Source organism: Procambarus clarkii, chromosome 21 (assembly GCF_040958095.1).
Source record: "Procambarus clarkii isolate CNS0578487 chromosome 21, FALCON_Pclarkii_2.0, whole genome shotgun sequence".
Taxonomy (NCBI): Eukaryota; Metazoa; Arthropoda; class Malacostraca; order Decapoda; family Cambaridae; genus Procambarus; species Procambarus clarkii.
Genome location: NC_091170.1, coordinates 36639643 through 36663983, shown reverse-complemented (window position 1 = coordinate 36663983; position 24341 = coordinate 36639643). Strand labels below are relative to the sequence as shown.

Sequence of the window (24341 nt, the reverse complement as noted above, 5' to 3'; positions counted from 1 at the left end):
ACTCGGACAGCGCCCTGGGGCGGTCCGCCCTCGGCTAATCACCCTTCAGATTGTATTCAATGAATCAAAGATTTATTTTACTAACACAGATACATCTGCATTTGTGCAGCTACCCTAGACTATATGAAGGAGGAGTACAGTGTGTCAAAAGCTCCACATATTGCACCCAAAATTTGCCAGTGCAGACTACTGAACATATGGCCCTGTATGACTAACCATCCTGCGAGTTGGGAACTTTTATTATCACTGCTACCTTATTCACTCTTGTGTTGATGATATCCTCATAATGCACCCGGAGTCTGCCAGTGCAGACTACTGATCACATGCCTCTGTATGACTAACCATCCTGTGTGATGGAGATTTTAGCATCACGTAGCTATGCAAGATTCAGACCTTTTGAATTTTTTTTTTTTTTTTTATTAAGTTATGAGGTACATCTGCATTAGTGCAGCTACCCTAGACTATATGAAGTGGAGTACAGTGTGTCAAAAAAAAAAGCTAACTAGGTGATGCTATAAAATCCCCATCACACAGGATGGTTAGTCATACAGAGACATGTGATAGGCGGTCTGCACTGGCAGACTCCGGATGCATTTTGAGGATATCAACAACACAAGATTGAATAAGGTAGCAGTGGTAATACAAGTCCCCATCTCGCAGGATGGTTAGTCATACAGGGCCATGTGTTTAATAGCCTGCACTGGCAAATTTTGGGTATACTGTGAGGATATCTTCAAGAATACGAGAGTGAATAAAGTAATTGCAAAGCTCCAGGTACCTCATGCCAACTGGTCTGAAAGGTCTAATAACTGGGCATTCAGTGATGTAGTGCGGGAGATCATGCCGTAGTTCCTGCTCACAGAGTTTGCAACTTGAGTGCTCAGGATTGGGAGACCCGTCACCTGCAGCCACCTGCCACAGGTAACGGTAACCCAACCTGATCCTTGCAACCACTGTGTCGCAGAGTCTAGTGGACGTTTTGTGCTGTCCATAGATGTAGGTTTCAGATCTGAACAAATCATAGCTTTTTATACTAGTACTTTCAGGTCGTTGGGAGTCAGTAAGTTCTTTCCTATCAGATCTGAAAGTTTGGACCAATACAGTTTTGACAGCAGAGATGGGGATACCTAGATCTAATTCAACTTCAAACTTGTTACACGCTAGTTTGGCTGCAATGTCTGTCTCATTATGATGGGTTATATTTATGTGTGAGGGTATCCATACAAAGGAGATTCGAGACCCTTTACTCTGTGCATCAATTAGGTCATTTATAATTGGGAGTATTAGGTTCTTGCTGTCGATCTTCCAAGAGAAGTTTTCGATTGCTTGAAGAGCAGACTTTGAATCGCAGAATATTATTCCTCCTCCAATATTTTTTAATGTGCTGGTTGCTAAATGTAATGCTGCTAGTTCTGCTTGTGTGGAGGTCAGCCAGTTGTTTAACCTGACACTGACAGTCTTTGTGCAGATATTATTTCTATAAAACCTACATGCCGCTGCAGTCCGTCCAGTAGAAGACTGGACTGAGCCGTCGGTGTAGACATTTGAATGTATGATTCGAGAGACAACACAACTCTACGGATAACACAACCCATGATTTTATTTCATTGTGACCTTGAGCGTCAGTTCAAAGTCAAAATTACAACAAATAACTAATGTCATTAGTTCCTATAAACAGTAACAAAAAATCACATAATACAACATAGAAAACTATACTTGAGAAAAGGGAGAACTAAAGAAATTGAGTTAAAGTTAACTGTAGAATTGCAAAGACGAGACATTTTTATCCAATAAAAGCCGAAGTTCTTAAATATATAGACTCCGTTATATTCGCATATCAAAGGCGCCACCATTACAAAATATCTAAACTTTCGAAACCCCGCTCACTGAGGGACTGAACCTGTTCTCGAGAATGATCTCTAACTTCGGATAACGACGGTTTCGATAACGACAAACCAGTTCTTTACTTCTCTATGTTCCAAGATCCCATTACTGAGGTTTCTAACATATCTTGAAAAAAATACATCAGTCGCCAGAATAAACAAATATTGGGAAAATAATTGAGTGGGAAAAGACTTTTTGTGTAAAATACGAGGCAATAATATTTGAGTTACTGAAGTTTAAAATATATCTGAGGCTAACACCGTTGAAGTCACTTACTCGCATGATTTACGATAAACTTACAGAACCATAATATGATAATATAACACACACGCGAGGACCTCCTTCCCCCGAGCCGGAGAGGAAATCATTTATCCAGTAAATAACGATTATGGTTGGTTTTTACCACACGGAAAAGATAACCGTTATTCTAGACAAATTTTAAGACCCCAATTTCAAGATCGAAATGATATCGAGTGGAGTACAATATATATAAATAAGCTCTATTCGTTAAGGCTTTAAATTGAATTCATCTTAAACCTCTCGGGGACAGACGGACGAGAGTTCAGACCAAATCCAGGAAATGGTTGCATATATTCGCAAGTATTTAGAATTATTAAGCACGCACTCACCCCTGAAATTTATATTAGAATTTTGAGCATTTAAATAACCCTAAAATTTTGGGTTTGGGGTCAAAACACATTGCGTTTGGGTCACTCTCTTGCGAGGGACCCAACGCAAGAGAGAGGGGACCCACGCTCTGGGATCTGAACTGTTGCTCGCGTACAGACCTTCACCTGTGAGCACAATACAATTAATTCATGGTCACCTACACAGATACCTGCGCTATGGAACTTCTCGAGGTGCCCACGCTGGCACTGTAGTTCACCTGGCACTGTTTGGTCACTGCTCCTCTAAGCGTGTCTGCCCTCTGCGACACCTCAAACCGTCCTCTCAGGTTCTACTGCTACTCTGGCACTGTACCTTGCCGTCTGTATAACGGTGCCAACTAACTAAGGTGTCCGAACTTCTTACTCGGGCTGCCCCTGACCGCTCAGCACCACAAATCACTGTCATACTCTGTGCCAATACTATATACTGTGAGATACCCCTCAAACTGGCTCCACTGACACCTTGCCACTGTTAATTCACTGTTACAGAAAGTAGGCCGTTCCTCTTGATTGCCTTGAACCACTAGCTCTTGGTTCCACTGACCACTTGGCTCTATAATCTGTCACTGCTAATAGAGCCAGTACTTCATACTGCCTGAAACACACACACTGGTTCCCTTGATAATTGGGCACTGTTTATCACGGACACAACAGTTGCCTTGCCTCGGAGTGGCCGCTAGTCACTAACTCCTCAGACACGGACTCTACCGCCGTGATCTTCCATGTGAAACAGGTCACGGCTCCTATCATCGACCTCACTTGACCCGCAAGACCTTCTCCGCCACACACACAGACTCGGCGTCCTCACCTCTCACGAAATACACAGCCCATCCCGGCTCGAATCCCCGCATTCACATCTGTATTTTGACATAATAATAATAATAATAATAATAATAATAATTATTATTATTATTATTATTATTATTATTATTATTATTATTATAATTATTATGTTTATTGAAAAAATAAATTGGAGCAATGCGGAGATTCGAACCCTCGACTTGTGTATTCCCAAGCCGCGTACCTTACCTTAGGACCAAGACATGGTCTGTATGGTATACACCATGTAATGGTCGGGAAGCAAGGGGGTGAGCGGCTTGGGAGTACCCAAGTCCAAGGTTCGAATTCCCTTATTGCTTGACTTTTTCATTGATATATCACGTTTGTGTGACTTCCTTGTGTATTATTATTGTTTTTATTATTATTTTTATTTTTACTATATTTATTTTTCTCGAGTAAAGCTGACAAGCGTACAGGCAAGGGGAAAATTGGTACATATGTGGAATATAGTGTGAGTAAAGATAGCAGGCGAGCTGTCCGCCTTGCTGACACCATGTAAGTGTATTTGGCAGAAAATACGATTTTTTTTTTGCCTGAGAGCTGGCAAGTTCTTCAAATATATTGTAATATATATATTAATGTACATACATGTGTGAAGGGGTACCACCTCTGGTGCAAGTGTAGGGACCCCTAGCCTCAGAGAAGAAAATAAAGAGTACTCATAGAAGATCTTGTGGCTCCTCATATGAATGTTGTATATCATTTTTATGCACACACCCAGATGCTGATGTACACGATTTCATGCTCTGTTTGCAAAGTCATTTTATGTTTACTGTTTGGGTTTTCTTGCATGTATTTATTATTGGTCTTGATCGTCCTGGAGTAAGACCAAGCTCTTGGGCCAGGAGGTGTGGGGGTCTCCTCTTGTAGTAGTCTTGCCAGCACTGGGTCTTCCAGCATGTGGATGGTGTAGCTCACCCTGGTGGCATGGTGCTGCAGTCTGATGGTCAGTGCTTGTATGTTCAGGGCTTCTTACAGCCGTCACGTGCTGGACGGTGTTTGATTCCTCTTCTCAGTGCCGTGTTAAGTCGTTCCTAGTGCCGTGTTTGACAGTGGATTTTTTAAGCTGTCCTCAGTGCCTCGCTTTGCACTGTTTGTAGGTATTGCATGTTAGTTTTCCTCAAGGTGTGTAGTGGCAGTGTAGGTATTGGAGATGCGGCCCGACTGGAGCCTTGTGTAGGTGTAGCTTAAACAACTTTACCTAATGCTGTTTTTGTCATTATTTATTTTGCTATTTACGTGAATGTTGAATCCAGTGTTGGTGATGAGAGGCAGCGTGCTGCAGGGGGTCGGGGTGGTGGCCGGGGCTGAGGCGGGGAGGTGGTGGGCTGCTACCTGGGTAAGGAGCACAAGGCCGCCCGGCACACCCACCCGTGCACCCTGGCACGCCTCCAACACCCTCCCCCACCCACCCGTGCACCCTGGCACGCCTCCAACACCCTCCCCCACCCACTCGTGCACCCTGGCACGCCTCCAACACCCTCCCCCACCCACCCGTGCACCCTGGCACGCCTCCAACACCCTCCCCACCCACCCGTGCACCCTGGCACGCCTCCAACACCCTCCCCCACCCACCCGTGCATCCTAGCACGCCCCCAACACTCTCCCCCACCCACCCGTGCACCCTGGTACGCCTCCATCACCCTCACTCACCCACCCGTGCACCCTGGTACGCCCCAACACCCTCCCCCACCCACCCGTGCACCCTGGCACGCCTCCAACACCCTCCCCCACCCACCCGTGCACCCTAGCACGCCCCCAACACCCTCCCCCACCCACCCGTGCACCCTGGCACGCACCAACACCCTCCCCCACCCACCCGTGCACCCTAGCACGCCCCCAACACCCTCACTCACCCACCCGTGCACCCTGGTACGCCCCAACACCCTCCCCCACCAACCCGTGCACCCTAGCACGCCCCCAACACCCTCACTAACCCACCCGTGCACCCTGGTACGCCCCAACACCCTCCCCCACCCACCCGTGCACCCTAGCACGCCCCCAACACCCTCACTCACCCACCCGTGCACCCTGGTACGCCCCAACACCCTCCCCCACCTACCCGTGCACCCTGGCACGCCCCCTTCACCCTCCACCCTGCCCCATAAGGGGCATAACTGGCCGACCCCTCACAGTGTTCAAGAGAGAACTGGATAAGCACCACCAAAGGATACCTGATCAACCAGGCTGTGACTCATACGTCAGGCTGCGAGCAGCCGCGTCTAACAGCCTGGTTGATCAGTCCAGCAACCAGGAGGCCTGGTCGACGACCGGGCCGCGGGGACACTAAGCCCCGGAAGCACCTCAAGGTAACCTCAAGGTAAGGTAACCTCCCCACCCACCCGTGTACCCTGGCACGCCCCCTTCACCCTCCCCACCCACCCGTGCACCCTGGCACGCCCCCTTCACCCTCCCCACCCACCCGTGCACCCTGGCACGCCCCAACACCCTCCCCACCCACCCGTGCACCCTGGCACGCCCCCTTCACCCTCCCCACCCTCGCGTTAACAAAGTTAGGCTTCCTGTTTGAGGACGGACGCATGCGTGAACGTGGACTTGAGAGGACTGGGACGTGCGGGAGTACGAACGAGCTTGAGCGGTGACGCACGAAACGGATTAAACTCCAACACAACGAGGTCAACACTCGAGGAGGATCGAACCCTCGTATATGATTACTCAAGCATCATCAGGCTCGGGAGCGTGTCTCCCTCACTCAGGCTCCCTCCCCCCCGCCCCTGGTTGTGGATCGTCTCCTCTGCTGCAGGGCTGGAGACAGCATCCACGTGGGCTGGAGACAGCATCCACGTGGGCTGGAGACAGCATCCACGTGGGCTGGAGACAGCATCCACGTGGGCTGGAGACAGCATCCACGTGGGCTGGAGACAGCAGCCACGTGGGCTGGAGACAGCATCCACGTGGGCTGGAGACAGCATCCACGTGGGCTGGAGACAGCATCCACGTGGGCTGGAGACAGCATCCACGTGGGCTGGAGACAGCATCCACGTGGGCTGGAGACAGCATCCACGTGGGCTGGAGACAGCATCCACGTGGGCTGGAGACAGCATCCACGTGGGCTGGAGACAGCATCCACGTGGGCTGGAGACAGCATCCACGTGGGCTGGAGACAGCATCCACGTGGGCTGGAGACAGCATCCACGTGGGCTGGAGACAGCATCCACGTGGGCTGGAGACAGCATCCACGTGGGCTGGAGACAGCATCCACGTGGGCTGGAGACAGCATCCACGTGGGCTGGAGACAGCATCCACGTGGCTGGAAACAGCATCTTATCTCGGGAAAAACAAATCTTACTTTGAATCCCAGGCGGGCCTCAAAGAATCATCCCAATGGAGAATAGAATGCAACAATGCCACCCACCGTAGCCTATGGCCGAACTACTTGGGCTGGACGGTAGAGCGACGGTCTCGCTTCAGGCAGGTCGGCGTTCAATCCCCGACCGTCCAAGGAGTTGGGCAACCATTCCTTCCCTCCGTCCCATCCCGAATCCTTCTCCTGGTTGATCAAAGGATACCTGATCAACCAGGCTGTGACTCAAACATCAGACTGCGAGCAGCCGCGCCCAACAGCCTGATTGACCAGTCCAGCAAGAAAGAGGCCTGGTCGACGACCGGGCCGCAGGGTCACTGAGCCCCGAAATCATCTCAAGGTGACCCCTTCCCAGTGCTATATAGTCGTAATGGCTTGGCGCTTTCCCCTAATAGTTACCCACCCCCTTTCACACTGTAACCTCGTTGTTACGGCGCCAGTGACGTTGCTGTTACGGCGCCAATGACGTCGCCAGTGACGTCACTGTTACGGTGCCAGTGACCTCGCTGTTACGGCACCAGTGACCTCGCTGTTACGGCACCAGTGACCTCGCTGTTACGGCACCAGTGACCTCGCTGTTACGGCGCCAGTGACCTCGCTGTTACGGCACCAGTGACCTCGCTGTTACGGCACCAGTGACCTCGCTGTTACGGCACCAGTGACCTCGCTGTTACGGCACCAGTGACCTCGCTGTTACGGCACCAGTGACCTCGCTGTTACGGCACCAGTGACCTCGCTGTTACGGCACCAGTGACCTCGCTGTTACGGCACCAGTGACCTCGCTGTTACGGCACCAGTGACCTCGTTGTAGTGCCAGATAAATGATCAAACAACTTACACCCTCAACAGTTACTCAAAAACCTGTCTGAAGACATTCCTCTCCTAATGCCATTAAATCATTAACATTCACAACCAGTGGTAGAAGGGCGTGATCGGCGGCCCCGCGGACCTTGGGTGTCTTGGGCGAGGGAATACCTAGACGAAGGCGCCTGTACGGGGCGACCTGGGGCCACATTCACGAAAGCACTTACGCAAGCACTTACGAACCTGTACATCTTTTCATAATCTTTGGCGGCTTTGTTTCCAATTATTAAACAGTTAATGAGCTCCGAAGCACCAGGAGGCTGTTTATAACAATAACAACAGTTGAATGGGAAGTTCTCATGCTTGTAAACTGTTTAATAAATGTAACCAAAGCCGTCAAAGATTGAGGAAAGATGTACAAGTTCGTAAGTGCTTTCGTGAATCTGGTCCCTGATCCTCATTCAGATGGCAGCCTTATCTTGAGATGATTTCGGGGCTTAGCGTCCCCGCGGCCCGGTCCTCGACCAGGCCTTCTTTTTGTTACACCCCCTCCAGGAAGCACCCCGTAGCAGCTGTCTAACTCCCAGGTACCTATTTTCTGCTAGGTGAACAGGTGCATCAAGGTGAGAGAGACTCTGCCCATTTGTTTCCGCCTCCGCCGAGGATCGAACCCGGAACCTTAGGATTATGAATTCCGAGCGCTGTCCACTCAGCCGTTAGACCCCCCTAATAGCCTTAGCTATTTAGTTTGCTTGTGCTTTAAGATCTGACAAGGCTAAACACCTCCGTGCTTTTGGAGGACGTGTGAGCCCTTTTGATTGTGATTTCCAATGATTATTTCTTGTTCTACATCATCTCTCAGTTAATTACAGCCGGCTTCTGAACCCAAGCAGTCAAGTGGCAGCTCTTGTAGGGTGTACTAATATGGCGATATTGTGACGTAATACATTACAAACTTTACTGTGAAATACAGACTTAAAAAGTGAGAACGACATTAATGTGGAGGAGAATTAGAGAAACTGGTTTCAAATGTGCACACGGAAATATCCCCATACGAGACCAGGAGACAAAATAGTCCCACTGAAAGCAAAGGTGCAACAGGTACTCTGAGGGAGAACTATCAACATCAGAGGCCCGAGACTGTTCAACACGCTTCCACTACACGTAAGGGACATAACTGGCTGACCCCTCACAGTATTCAAGAGAGAACTTGACAAACACCTCCAAAGGATACCTGATCAATCAGGCTGTGACTCATACGGCAGGCTGCGAGCAGCCGCGTCCAACAACCTGGTTAACCAGAACATCAACCAAAAGGCCTGGTCAGAGACCGGGCCGCTGGGACGTTGATCCCAGCGGTCCCACTGTACACATCTGGTACACATGACCAAATGGTATAGAGGAGTCCTGGCCAGACGGCGAGGAGCCCTGGCCAGACGGCGAGGAGCCCTGGACAGACGGCGAGGAGCCCTGGACAGACGGCGAGGAGCCCTGGACAGGCGGCGAGGAGCCCTGGACAGGCGGCGAGGAGCCCTGGACAGGCGGCGAGGAGCCCTGGACAGGCGGCGAGGAGCCCTAGACAGGCGGCGAGGAGCCCTGGACAGGCGGCGAGGAGCCCTGGACAGGCGGCGAGGAGCCCTGGACAGGCGGCGAGGAGCCCTGGACAGGCGGCGAGGAGCCCTGGACAGGCGGCGAGGAGCCCTGGACAGGCGGCGAGGAGCCCTGGACAGGCGGCGAGGAGCCCTGGACAGGCGGCGAGGAGCCCTGGACAGGCGGCGAGGAGCCCTGGACAGACGGCGAGGAGCCAAAAGTCCCATCATTGTTCCTGAAGAGTTTGAATTTTGAGCTGGAGTAATGTCTTCTCATTTACGGTTTTGGAGGGTAGGCGGTTCCGTGGGTTTATAACCCCATGGGTGCAAAAACTGTTCACTCACAGGGTGAGTGACGGTGCCCAATAAATTCACCAGAAGGAAAAACAAGAAGAGGAGGAGAACATGAAGATTTGACAATTAAAAATAATAAATGAAAGAGAACGGTCGATACATATTAAGAAAACGAATATAAACAGACTCTCAAGAGAGGGGAAACTAAAACAAATCGACCAACCAAAGCTTCCACCAGACGAAGCGTTGGTGCCCGTGATGTACCTACATTTTGGTGGTTCCTGGAGTGAATGCCCTCCAGCGGTTTGCTTCTGATCAACCACACCTTCGGTGCAAACAGTTCGCAGTTCGACGTTGTCACCACCATAAAACAATCAATCAGGACGCCTTAGGAGGGAAGGGAGCAAACTATCCCTCCACACTTTATGCTTTGAGAAGAGTTTCATAGTTTATATATATTGCATCCCTACCTTGCAAGGCAGCAACCTGGCTCATCGTACCGCGCCTCGTAGTGTCCTCGAGATTCTAAGCGTTCCACTCCCTGAACCTGTTCATTATAACATAATGAACAGGTTCAGGGAATAAAAGTTCTCTGCAGGTTCTCCAGGTCTGAATCTTCTCCCCCCCCACCCCTGTGGATGTATGGGGCCATGTGTGCAATAGCTGTCCTCCCTTGAGAGTATGTGTGTCTGGAAAATGGCGGTCCATTAGTACATATCGGTACTTTCTGGTGGTTCATCACTACATATTGGTACTTTCTGGCGGTCCATCACTACATATTGGTACTTTCTGTTGGTCCGTCACTATATATTGGTATTTTCTGGCGGTCCATCACTACATATACATTTTCTGGCGGTCCATCACTACATATTGGTACTTTCTGGTGGTCCATCACTACATATTGGTACTTTCTGTTGGTTCGTCACTATATATTGGTATTTTCTGGCGGTCCATCACTACATATACATTTTCTGGCGGTCCATCACTACATATTGGTACTTTCTGTTGGTCCATCACTACATATTGATATTTTCTGGAGGTCCATCACTACATATTGGTACTTTCTGGCGGTCCATCACTACATATTGGTACTTTCTGGTGGTCCATCACTACATATTGGTACTTTCTGGTGGTCCATCACTACATATTGGTACTTTCTGGTGGTCCATCACTACATATTGGTACTTTCTGGTGGTCCATCACTACATATTGGTACTTTCTGGCGGTCCATCACTACATATTGGTACTTTCTGGCGGTCCATCACTACATATTGGTACTTTCTGGCGGTCCATCACTACATATTGGTACTTTCTGGCGGTCCATCACTACATATTGGTACTTTCTGGCGGTCCATCACTACATATTGGTACTTTCTGGCGGTCCATCACTATATATTGGTATTTTTTGACGGCCCATCACTACATAGTGGTACTTTCTGGTGGTCCATCACTTCATATATATTTTCTGGCGGTCCATCACTATATATATATTGGCACTTTCTGGCGGTCCATCACTACATATTGGTACTTTCTGTAGGTCCATCACTATATATTGGTATTTTTTGACGGTCCATCACTACGTAGTGGTACTTTCTGGTGGTCCATCACTTCATATATTGGTACTTTCTGGCGGTACATCACTATATATTTGTACTTTCTGGCGGTACATCACTATATATTTGTACTTTCTGTTGGTCCAACTCCTACATTGTCATCGTCGAATTCTTATACTTGATTCATGCCTGTCTTTGTCTTGGTGCTGATGTGGCTGGCGTGTGTGTGGCTGGCGTGCGTGTGTGTGTGTGGGGCTGGCGTGTGCGTGTGTGTGTGGGGCTGGCGTGTGCGTGTGTGGCTGGCGTGTGCGTGTGTGTGTGTGCGTGGCTGGCGTGTGCGTGTGTGTGTGTGGCTGGCGTGTGCGTGTGTGTGTGTGGCTGGCGTGTGTGTGTGGCTGGCGTGTGCGTGTGTGTGTGTGGCTGGCATGGGCGTGTGTGTGTGTGTGGCTGGCGTGTGCGTGTGTGTGTGTGGCTGGCGTGTGCGTGTGTGTGTGTGTGGCTGGCGTGTGTGTGTGGGGCTGGCGTGTGCGTGTGTGTGTGTGGCTGGCGTGTGCGTGTGTGTGTGTGGCTGGCGTGTGTGTGGCTGGCGTGTGCGTGTGTGTGTGTGGCTGGCATGGGCGTGTGTGTGTGTGTGGCTGGCGTGTGCGTGTGTGTGTGTGGCTGGCGTGTGCGTGTGTGTGTGTGTGGCTGGCGTGTGTGTGTGGGGCTGGCGTGTGCGTGTGTGGCTGGCGTGTGCGTGTGTGTGTGTGGCTGGCGTGTGTGTGGCTGGCGTGTGCGTGTGTGTGTGTGGCTGGCGTGTGCGTGTGTGTGTGTGGCTAGCGTGTGCGTGTGTGTGTGGGGCTGGCGTGTGCGTGTGTGTGTGGGGCTGGCGTGTGCGTGTGTGTGTGTGGCTGGCGTGTGCGTGTGTGTGTGCGGCTGGCGTGTGCGTGTGTGTGGCTGGCGTGTGTGCGGCTGGCGTGTGTGTGTGTGTGTGTGTGTGTGTGTGTGTGTGTGTGTGTGTGTGTGTGTGTGTGTGTGTGTGTGTGTGTGTGTGTGTGTGTGTGGCTGGCGTGCGTGTGTGTGTGTGTGTGTGTGTGTGTGTGTGTGTGTGTGTGTGTGTGTGTGTGTGTGTGTGTGTGTGTGTGTGTGTGTGGCTGGCGTGTGCGTGTGTGTGCGTGTGTGTGGCTGGCGTGCGTGTGTGTGGCTGGCGTGCGCGTGTGTGTGTGGGGCTGGCGTGTGTGTGTGGGGCTGGCGTGCGTGTGTGTGTGTGTGGGGCTGGCGTGCGCGTGTGTGTGTGTGGGGCTGGCGTGCGCGTGTGTGTGTGGCTGGCGTGTGCGTGTGTGTGTGTGTGGCTGGCGTGTGCGTGGGTGTGTGTGTGGCTGGCGTGTGCGTGTGTGTGTGTGTGGCTGGCGTGTGCGTGTGTGTGTGTGTGGCTGGCGTGTGCGTGTGTGTGTGTGTGGCTGGCGTGTGCGTGTGTGTGTGTGTGTGGCTGGCGTGTGCGTGTGTGTGTGTGTGGCTGGCGTGTGCGTGTGTGTGTGTGGCTGGCGTGTGCGTGTGTGTGTGTGGCTGGCGTGTGCGTGTGTGTGTGTGGCTGGCGTGTGCGTGTGTGTGTGTGGCTGGCGTGTGCGTGTGTGTGTGTGGCTGGCGTGTGCGTGTGTGTGTGGGGCTGGCGTGTGCGTGTGTGTGTGTGTGGCTGGCGTGTGCGTGTGTGTGTGTGGCTGGCGTGTGCGTGTGTGTGTGTGGCTGGCGTGTGCGTGTGTGTGTGGCTGGTGTGTGCGTGTGTGTGTGTGGCTGGCGTGTGCGTGTGTGTGTGTGGCTGGCGTGTGCGTATGTGTGTGTGGCTGGCGTGTGCGTGTGTGCGTGTGTGTGGCTGGCGTGTGTGCGTGTGTGTGGCTGGCGTGTGTGCGTGTGTGTGGCTGGCGTGTGTGCGTGTGTGTGGCTGGCGTGTGTGTGTGTGTGTGTGGCTGGCGTGTGCGTGTGTGTGTGTGTGTGTGTGGCTGGCGTGTGCGTGTGTGTGTGTGTGTGTGGCTGGTGTGTGTGTGTGTGGCTGGTGTGTGTGTGTGTGTGGCTGGTGTGTGTGTGTGTGGCTGGTGTGTGTGTGTGTGTGGCTGGTGTGTGTGTGTGTGGCTGGTGTGTGTGTGTGTGGCTGGTGTGTGTGTGTGTGGCTGGCGTGTGTGCGTGTGTGTGGCTGGCGTGTGTGTGTATGTGTGTGTGGCTTGCGTGTGTGTGTGTGTGTGTGGCTGGCGTGTGCGTGTGTGTGTGTGGCTGGCGTGTGCGTGTGTGTGTGTGTGTGTGGCTGGTGTGTGTGTGTGGCTGGTGTGTGTGTGTGTGGCTGGTGTGTGTGTGTGTGTGGCTGGCGTGTGTGCGTGTGTGTGGCTGGCGTGTGTGTGTGTGTGTGTGTGTGTGTGTGTGTGTGTGTGTGTGGCTGGCGTGTGCGTGTGTGTGTGTGTGTGTGTGGCTGGAGTGTGCGTGTGTGTGTGTGTGTGTGGCTGGCGTGTGCGTGTGTGTGTGTGTGTGTGTGGCTGGTGTGTGTGTGTGTGGCTGGTGTGTGTGTGTGTGGCTGGTGTGTGTGTGTGTGGCTGGTGTGTGTGTGTGGCTGGTGTGTGTGTGGCTGGTGTGTGTGTGTGTGTGGCTGGTGTGTGTGTGGCTGGTGTGTGTGTGTGTGTGGCTGGTGTGTGTGTGGCTGGTGTGTGTGTGTGTGTGGCTGGTGTGTGTGTGTGTGTGTGGCTGGTGTGTGTGTGTGTGTGTGGCTGGTGTGTGTGTGGCTGGTGTGTGTGTGTGTGTGGCTGGTGTGTGTGTGGCTGGTGTGTGTGTGTGTGTGGCTGGTGTGTGTGTGTGTGTGTGGCTGGTGTGTGTGTGTGTGTGGCTGGTGTGTGTGTGTGTGTGTGGCTGGTGTGTGTGTGTGTGTGTGGCTGGTGTGTGTGTGTGTGGCTGGTGTGTGTGTGTGTGTGTGTGTGTGGCTGGTGTGTGTGTGTGTGGCTGGTGTGTGTGTGTGTGTGTGGCTGGTGTGTGTGTGTGTGTGGCTGGTGTGTGTGTGTGGCTGGTGTGTGTGTGTGTGTGTGGCTGGTGTGTGTGTGTGGCTGGTGTGTGTGTGTGTGTGGCTGGTGTGTGTGTGTGTGTGTGGCTGGTGTGTGTGTGTGTGTGTGGCTGGTGTGTGTGTGTGTGTGTGGCTGGTGTGTGTGTGTGTGTGGCTGGTGTGTGTGTGTGTGTGTGGCTGGTGTGTGTGTGTGTGTGGCTGGTGTGTGTGTGTGTGTGGCTGGTGTGTGTGTGTGTGTGGCTGGTGTGTGTGTGTGTGTGTGGCTGGTGTGTGTGTGTGTGTGTGGCTGGTGTGTGTGTGTGTGTGTGGCTGGTGTGTGTGTGTGTGTGTGTGGGGCTGGTGTGTGTGTGTGTGGGGCTGGTGTGTGTGTGTGGGGCTGGTGTGTGTGTGTGGGGCTGGTATGTGTGTGTGGGGCTGGTGTGTGTGTGTGGGGCTGGTGTGTGTGTGTGGGGCTGGTGTGTGTGTGTGGGGCTGGTGTGTGTGTGTGTGGGGCTGGTGTGTGTGTGTGGGGCTGGTGTGTGTGTGTGGGGCTGGTGTGTGTGTGGGGCTGGTGTGTGTGTGGGGCTGGCGTGTGTGTGGGGCTGGCGTGTGTGTGGGGCTGGCGTGTGTGGGGCTGGCGTGTATAGCGTCCTCCAACACACATGGTGTCAGCAAGGCGGGCAGCCCGCCGCCTACCATAACTAACACTGTATTTACCATTTCTAAACTTTTCCCTTCACCTATGCCTCTTAATCCTATTAAAAAAAAAGGTCCCCGACCACGGTCCTGACTGATTGGGGGGGGAGGTTAACTCGCTCTCTCAAGACACAAGAGTAAGGGGAGACATGACCACTATATAGAAAATTCTCAAGAGGAATTTAGAAATCCAACAGTGAATGAGAATTTAAGGTGGAGAAACGCTAAGTACGGGAACACTGGTGGAGGCTGGACACACACACACTCAGGACCCACTCTCAACACCAGGGGATAAGGGGACGTACCCAAGAGTGCCATACACAAACTTTTTTCAGTATTGAGTGCACGAGTGTGAGACCTCTAGCAGCCCCGCGGGTGCCCACTCTCAACTCTAACCATCATACAAGACAAAACAATCACAATACATAACCCATTAATTGTTGCCGGCGGAGGCGGCTAGTTTATTGTGCACCCCATACTAATCCAGTGAGCGGTAGTTTATTGTGCACCCCATACTCGTCCTGTGAGCAGTAGCGCAAAAAGCATTACAGAAGGCACAAAAGGTCTTTATCAGACCTCAACGGAGATTATTACATAAACAATTTCATCTATCCTTCACACCTTATAATTACAATGTCAGCTAGTTGCAGAGAATGTTCTGTTTCAAGAGCTATATATTACAGTAAATCATTATACATTAATGGTAGTTCTTATCGCTAATACATAATTGTTTGAGCAATGGAGATATTACAGTCATAGGGGAGCTGCTGTTATTATTAGTCTTAACAATACACTACTTGTTTCTTAATCTCATACGCCATTTATCTACTGGAAGCGAAACACGGATACAGTGCAAGGATTTCAGATATTTTATTATTAGTAGTAATAAGATCGTTTGCCATTTCATACATCACTCAGAGAACCCTAATTCTTGTGGTATTATATAATAACCCAGTGTAAGATTATCATCAACGAGATGACAATAAAATAGTCCAACATGATGCGACAAGAAATTAGGATGGTAGAAATAGTCTAAGCTACTCTATCCTTTTTAGAAGTAAGCATCTTATTGTCTCAATAACCGAATTTGAACTTATTTTTTTGTTTTATAAAGCTGGAAATTTATAAAGACGCCGGAAATGAATTGAATCAAATCTACACTGATGGGTCATTTAACCCTACCAATGGCAGGGCTGGAGCAGCATAACCAGGAATAATGCCTTTCAAAACGAAAATGAAGAAAAAGCACATATTAAGAACTAAGCAGAACTGCCATTGTTATGGAGTTAAAAGTCCTTGAAAGAAACACTAACGGTGCAGTGATCTGCACTGATTCAAAAACAGCGCTACAAAGCCTTAGTACAATACAGGCAGAAAACCTTGTGATATTTGCTGAAATCAAGAGTTGTGAGAGTACTAACCAATCAGGGAAGAGTCGTCAAGTTTTTCTGGATCCCCTCCCATGAGGGAATATGTGGAAATGAACGTGTAGATGTACTGGCTGCTGGAAGCGCTGAAGGAGACCATATTGAATGCTTCATACCCCAAGACTTTCTACAAATTAGAGGTATTATCAGGCAACATCACCGTGACAAGGTAACTGAGGAAAGGAGCATAGAAGCACAAACCAGTGAATCTGTAAGATAGTATAACATGGTTGCAGCTGGCAATCCCAATCATTATGGCCGAAGAGGAGGAGGACGAGGGAGAGAATCAGTAATAGCAAGAATCCGTCTTGGATACAAATATCCATGGAGACTTGGGATGGAAACAACAGTTGAACAGCGGAGTTGCAGTGGTGAGAGTGACGGACACCGCCTTGACCACTACCTGAGAGAATGTGAACATCTAAGAGTCATGAGAAATGTGTGTAGCATAATTAATCCCACATTGTTTGAGTAGGAGAACACTTTGTCAAATATAGATAATGTTCTTAAAAGATTCCCCCATTTTGCACCCGCAAGATAACGTAAGATTTTAAGGGTTGACGAATGTTAATATTTTTGTTTGATAGCTGTTCACTTGAGACAGTTAAGCAAGTCCCAGTTGTGTCTGGGTACAAGTGACAGGATGAACAACCCAGCGGGTTTTCTTCTTATTGGGGAGTGTTGTACATTATGGCGGACACACTATGGCGGTGTGTCCACTCACAGGATGAGTGGCACTGCCCAATATTCTCGCCCCTCGGGGCAAAATTTAAAATTCGTCACTACCGCCCTCAATAATCACTACATTTCAACCCCGACACGCAAAGAGAACAGGGACAAGATGTTTCTTAAGATTCACTACTGGGAACAAAAAGTTCCAAGTAGCACGGGCTATGGTGAGCCCGTACAGGGACAGGAGCAAGCAAAATGTACAAGCAGAATGTAACGAGGAGTTTATTGGGACCCGAATCATAAAATTATATGATTATCTGTTAATTTTTAGAGTTCTCCAACCCCCCTGTGGCCAGCCTTCCCTGGCGGTTGTGGCCAAACTTCCCTCTGGACTTGGGAGCACTAAAGTCGACGGTTCGAATACTTTTATTGCTCCAATAGAGTTGTTCAATGATACGACCCATCCTCCTGTTGTGATAGTAGTTATAGTGACTATGTGGACTCTCGTACACATATTGACCTAATGGAAAATTAGATAGTAGACTTTGGTACTATTTATTTTATAGTCCGTAAAAAATAACTAAATTTTTTTTAACTATTTCAAGGCCTAGTATAGCACATATATGTACTATATTAGGCCTCATATAGCGTGTATTAGGCCTAGAACGATTTGGTTAGGTTTCATTAGCAACATAAATCCAAAACCTTTATGGTTTGTCCAAACCCAACAGTACTAGTTCTACTATGTAATTGGCCATTACGTCAATATATCCACGATGGTCCACACCGTTACTGTGAGTACTGTGTACACGGCACAGTTGCCTGGATACATCACGCTACTGTGATTTGAGTATTATTATTATTGAGAAAATCAGTAGGAGTGGTGAGGGGGATTCGAACCCCCACACTTGCCACTCTAAGCACAAGCGTCGAGGGCAGAACTGACACGGTTCAAGTAGCCTGACCTCACTGGTAGTAGTGATGACAATGATGACCCATTGTCACTACTGTTATGAGTATCAGTGATAACGCACTAACAGTCAAGGAAGACTGTCACGCCTGGAGTGAAGACTGTTGACCCCAGCCGTCACCACCAGCTGGTCTGGTGGTGACCTCAAGGTGAGTGTGACCTCTCCAAGAGCAGCAGCAGCAGGAGGCGGTGGTGTACGGGTGTTCCCTGCCTCCCCCTCCCTCCCTGTCACCCGTCACCCCCGTCGTAACCCCCACCCGTCCTACACCTTTCTTGGAAGCAGGACTGCTCATGGTCACGGTCAAAGACAGAAACACACACACACACACACACACACACACACACACACACACACACACACACACACACACACACACACACACACACAATCAACCCATCCTCTTTAGATAGTACCTATTGTGACCATCGTAAATAAACAAATGAACACATCTACAAGGGCCGTAACGAGGATTCGAACCTACGTCCGAGAGGATAGTCAATCGTAAATAGTCACAAATTCGTACATATTCATCTTTCAAATAGTTGTTTACTGACTAGTAACAATTCTTTAAGAAACAATTCAGCTAAAAACAAATGTGAATATTTCTAGGTTTAGTATAGCACACATATGTACTATATGAGGCTACCCTAACCTAGGAAGGTTAGGTTAGTTTGTCAAAGCAACACAAGTAAAAAATGATTTTCTGGTTTGCCCAACTCAATAGTACCGATTTCTACTGTCTAATGTCGTTGTATGTCGGTATATGTACTATGGTCCTCGTCGTTACTGTAAGAACTACCATAACAGGAGGATTGGCTGCACGCACGGACGCGCGCGCACATTCAAGCACACACTGACCCGACGTGTCCCCCCCCCACCCTTCCCCTTCGACGTGATGTAGACGTGTCGACAGTAATACTGTGGACGTGTCGACGTCGTGACTGGTGATAAGAAGTTCTCAAGGTCTGAGAGAGATGGAGAGTCTGGGGGAGGGGAGGGGGAGGAGACTTGGAGCGTCGAGGTACAGGTGAGCACCAGAGAACACGCGAGGGAGAGCAAGGGTGTGGTTGAGGGTGTTCACACCCTGTGTGTCCCGCCACACCACCCCCTGTGTGCTCCTCCTTCACCTGCGTCTTCTGTCCACCTGCACTCTCCGTGCTCGCTGACTGATTAAGAAGAATAGACTAAGTCTACTCTCCTCTTCCTTCCACTGAAGACGTGGAGAATACTCCGCTTCTCATTTCCTCGACCTTCTCTGTCTCACCCCCTTCCTTCTCTTCCCTCCTTTTCCACGCCACTTTCTCCGTACCTGTCCCACACCCCGTCCCGCACTGCTTCTCCCCCCCCCCCCACCCCAGACACTCCCCAATCACCTCCACCACCCCCGCCGATGGCCGACCTCAAGAGTCCTTGCTAACCTAAGCAATTTCCTGTCGTAAAAGCGTCCGGCGATAATTAGGACATTCTTATTGGTGGCTTCGGCCTCCCCCCATCCCCTCCCCCCGCCCCCCATCCCCCCGCCCCCTCAAGTTGAGTCCCCTTTTTGGTAAAAAACCATCGACGTTATTTTGCACAAAGAATTGGTTCATTTGTGGACAATTTATACACAGAGAAATCGCATAAACGTGAGATATCAAAGAAGTCCCCAGGAACCTTGATGAGGGGTTCGAACCCGTGTGTTGGGTGTTCCCAGACGCGCTCTAGTGGACTGTACCACCACATGGTCAAAAGAATTGCAACCTGGAATGCTACTGCAATTCTTTTGACCACCATGTTGTGGTGGAGTTGACTAGGGGCCGTCGTCTGGCTCGGGTGAGTGGGGCTCAGATGAGAGGCTCAGGTGAACGCCTTGGGTGAGTGCTCCATGTTCCTGCCTGTGGTAAGTGCCTCAGGGGTGAATGCCTCAGACGACACACTCACCTGAGTGCATGCGCGGTTCAACGGAGCAGCCTGGGGGTGCTCTCTCCCAAGACAATGTACACACACACACTCACTGTCTCACACACTTCCCAATACCAATAAAGAAACGGCCATTGTCCCGTCCACTTGACTAATTAGACGGTGGCCTCGTTACCCGTCAGCTTCCCTGGCGGAGGTTGTTGCTCCCGCTCGAACTGCTGCTTGTATGTCCACCACTGTCACCTCCTTCACAGGTAGACGGGGAGAGTGAGGAGTGACGGGGAGAGTGAGGAGTGACGGGGAGAGTGAGGAGTGACGGGGAGAGTGATGAGTGACGGGGAGAGTGAGGAGTGACGGGGAGAGGGGAGCAGAGAGAGGGGCCCGCAGCCTCGTCCCACACGGTCGCCCATGAATAGAAATGTGGGACAAGTTACACTGGATCACTCCGGGACGGTGGTGGGCGGGCCGGCCCTGGCGCCACAGCTGGGGGGGAGGATGGCGCCACAGCTGGGGGGGAGGATGGCGCCACAGCTGGGGGGGAGGATGGCGCCACAGCTGGGGGGGAGGATGGCGCCACAGCTGGGGGGGAGGATGGCGTCACAGCTGGGGGGAGGATGGCGCCACAGCTGGGGGAGGATGGCGCCACAGCTGGGGGAGGATGGCGCCACAGCTGGGGGGGAGGATGGCGCCACAGCTGGGGGGAGGATGGCGCCACAGCTGGGGGGAGGATGGCGCCACAGCTGGGGGGAGGATGGCGCCACAGCTGGGGGGAGGATGGCGCCACAGCTGGGGGGAGGATGGCGCCACAGCTGGGGGGAGGATGGCGCCACAGCTGGGGGGAGGATGGCGCCACAGCTGGGGGGGATGGCGCCACAGCTGGGGGGAGGATGGCGCCACAGCTGGGGGGAGGATGGCGCCACAGCTGGGGGGAGGATGGCGCCACAGCTGGGGGGAGGATGGCGCCACAGCTGGGGGGGATGGCGCCACAGCTGGGGGGAGGATGGCGCCACAGCTGGGGGGGATGGCGCCACAGCTGGGGGGAGGATGGCGCCACAGCTGGGGGGAGGATGGCGCCACAGCTGGGGGGAGGATGGCGCCACAGCTGGGGGGGATGGCGCCACAGCTGGGGAGGATGGCGCCACAGCTGGGGGAGGAGGGCGCCACTTACCGACGAAATCTCTGCTGAATAAGGCCCTAAAGTTGTGTGTGGAGGTGATTTTCGCAACTTCTTTTCAGATCATTCCACTTGTTGACCACCCATACAGATACAAGTATTTTCCTAAATTTCTTACTTTCAATTTCGTTTCCAGCTTCCACCTGTGTCGTCATGCTCTACTTTATCTCAACGTGCAGAGACTTTCTTGTCTATTCCTCTCGGTATCTTGTATGATGTGATCATATCCCGTCTGTTCCTTCTGGGCTCTAGCTTAATGAGATTTAGTTCCATTAGCCTATCCAGGCAATATAGACTGTAGAGCAAATATCCCTTTAACCTGGCCAAATTTGCTTCAGTAGCTTTCTAAAGTGTTCTCAGCTCAGGAGCCACGGCCCAATACCATATCCAAAATCCGACAAAATTAAAATAAAATTGATTTCAAGATTTCGGACTGGCCGTTTCCTTCTAAACAAAAATCTAATTTACACTTTGTAAAGATATGATGTTATTCTTTGCAGTAAAGATATGATGTTATTCTTTGCAGTAAAGATATGATGTTATTCTTTGCAGTAAAGATATGGCGTTATTCTTTGCAGTAAAGATATGATGTTATTCTTTGCAGTAAAGATATGATGTTATTCTTTGCAGTAAAGATATGATGTTATTCTACTTCTAATACTTGGTGATTTTAGTCACGGAGAAATAGACTTGATAAATAAGGAACCCCCCCCCCCCACGGGGGTGATGAAACATGGAGAGCAAAACTGGTAGACGCAGCAGGGAAGCACTTCTTGAAGCAACACATTACACAGCCCACAAGAGTAATGGGAGAGGACGCACCAGCACCACTACACCTGGGGTGTGCCCAAAATGATGCAGATATGGAACATATAGTACAAGATGGTCACAAACTAGGGGCTACAAACTATGGCCTTACCCATTACCTTGTTAGCGTACATAATGGAGCTAAAACAGTTGGATGGACCAATAGGGGAAGAACATTGTAGACACGGGGACTATAGTAAGATGAGGGACAGAGTCAGGTCCAGTGGGAGAGAGAACTGGAAGGTAAAACAGAAATGAGATGATGATATTCACTACTCAGAAATGTGCAGATGCAACGGAGCTGTTCCTGCCGCTCGTGAGAGAGGGACCTGAGAAGCAGAGTACAGCCATAGTTCAGCAGGCAGCAGGCAGTGCAGGCAACTAGAGGCCATGACCAGAAATGTGACAGGAAGGAGAATGTACTTAAAAGGGATTTCACAACTTGTGTATAACATTAAATCTTGAGTACAGGTCCAGAATACCATCAAGTGCTTCAGCGTTTGCACAACATATACAGTTCAGCATATCTCAGTCCAGTGAGTTGGAAGTCAGTCGACATGGGAAATATTACAATGTAATATTCAAGACAATGAATATTATTCTTTCACAAAGTGACGAACGATGTATTGGATGCAACTTTTGGAGTGCTGCCAGATACATCCGGCTTCCAGGGGTATCCTAGTCATCTAACTATTCTATTTTCTTGCTTTATTATTGACATATACAATGATCTCTTCACGGTATTCGCCATATTGTTTAATGCTGCAGCTCTCAGGTCTGTGTATTGGTTAGGTCAGTAAGGTGTGTCACCAGACATTCGTTTCAGTTTTCTCTTCGATACTGCTAATGAAACACTAATTAATGGCGTGTTACAGGCTATTTGGGCAAGCATGTCAACACTATCATGCTTTGAGATCTCAATGCCTCATTGTACAAAAAGGAATTCAGTCTAACATTAATGTGCAGCGGGAGAATGTTGAAAAGTCTTGGGCCTTTGATGTTGATAGTTCTCCCTCAGCGTGCCTATTGCACCGCTGCTTTTCAACGGGGCTAATTTGCACTTCCTGCCATGCCTCCTGGTCTAATGTGATATTAATTCCGTGTGCAGATTTGGAACCAGTCCCTCGACTATAAGAAATATTGCCGGAACAACCGTGGACATCTTCAAGAGAAAACTGGACTGTTTTCTAAGAGAAGTTCCGGATCAGCCGGGCTGTGGTGGGTATGTGGCCCTGCGGGCCGCTCAAAGCAACAGCCTGGTGGACCAAACTCTCACAAGTCGAGCCTGGCCTCGGGCCGGGCTTGGGGAGTAGAAGAACTCCCAGAACCCCATCAACCAGGTATGAACCAGGTATCTAATATTTGGATCAGACATGATTAATCCCAAGTACTGTATATATCTCTCTGTTTCAATAGTGATACCTGGTTGATACTTGCGTGATGGGGTTCTGGGAGTTTTTCTACTCCCCAACCCCGGCCCGAGGCCAGGCTTGACAAGTGAGAGTTTGGTCCACCAGGCTGTTGCTTGGAGTGGCCCACAGGCCCACATATACACCACAGTCCGGTTGGTCCGGCACTCCTTGAAGAAAACCATCTAGTTTTCTCTTGAAGATGTCCACGGTTGTTCCGGCAATATTTCTTATACTCTCTGGGAGGGTGTTGAACAACCGTGGACCTCTGATGTTTATACAGTGTTCTCTGATTGTGCCTATGGCACCACTGCTCTTCACTGGTTCAATTCTGCATTTTCTTCCATATCGTTCACTCCAGTATGTTATTTTACTGTGTAGATTTGGGACCTGTCCCTCCAGTATTTTCCATGTGTATATTATTTGGTATCTCTCTCGTCTCCTTTCTAGCGAGTACATTTGGAGGACTTTCAGACGATCCCAATAATTTAGGTGATTTATCGCGTCTATGCGTGCCGTATATGTTCTCTGTACTCCCTCTATTTCTGCAATCTCTCCTGCTCTGAATGGGAAAGTGAGTACTGAGCAGTACTCAAGACGGGACAGCACTAGTGATTTGAAGAGGACAACCATTGTGATGGGATCCCTGGATTTGAAGGTTCTCGTAATCCATCCTATCATTTTTCTGGCTGACGCAATATTTGCTTGGTTATGCTCCCTAAACGTTAGGTCGTCAGACATCATTATTCCCAAATCCTTTACATGTTGCTTTTCTACTATGGGCAATTTTTGTGTCATCTGCAAAGGATGATACAAAGCTGTGCCTTATATTTGAGTCTATATCTGATATAAGAATATGGAACAGCAGTGGTGCAAGGACTGTATCTTGAGGTACAGAGCCTTTAACTACGCTTGGACTCGATTTGATATGGTTGACTGTTACTCTTTGTGTTCTGTTCGACAGAAAACTGAGTATCCAGCGTCCTACTTTACCAGTTATTCCCATTGACCTCATTTTGTGTTATCACTCCATGGTCACATTTATCAAATGCCATTGCGAAATCCGTGTATACCACATCTGCATTCTGTTTTTCTTCTAATGCCTCAGTGATTTTGTCGTAATGGTCAAGTAGCTGTGAGAGGCATGATCTTCCCGCTCTAAATCCATGTTGGCCTGGATTGTGGTTTCCATGAAACTAGTGACCTGATTCCTGATCACTCTCTCAAATACTTTTAATATGTGGGACGTTAATGCAACTGGTCTATAATTCTTTGTCAATGCTTTGCTCCCTCCCTTGTGTAGAGGGGCTATGTCTGCTGTTTTAAGCTCATCT

General features: G+C 50.2%; 1 protein-coding gene across 2 annotated transcripts in view; it reads right to left on the bottom strand.

The window, feature by feature from the left end:
• The window catches only part of LOC123760611 (uncharacterized), a 379154-nt gene that overhangs the window by 121117 nt on the left and 233696 nt on the right, over window positions 1-24341 (bottom strand). The gene's annotated exons all lie outside the window — the stretch shown is intronic.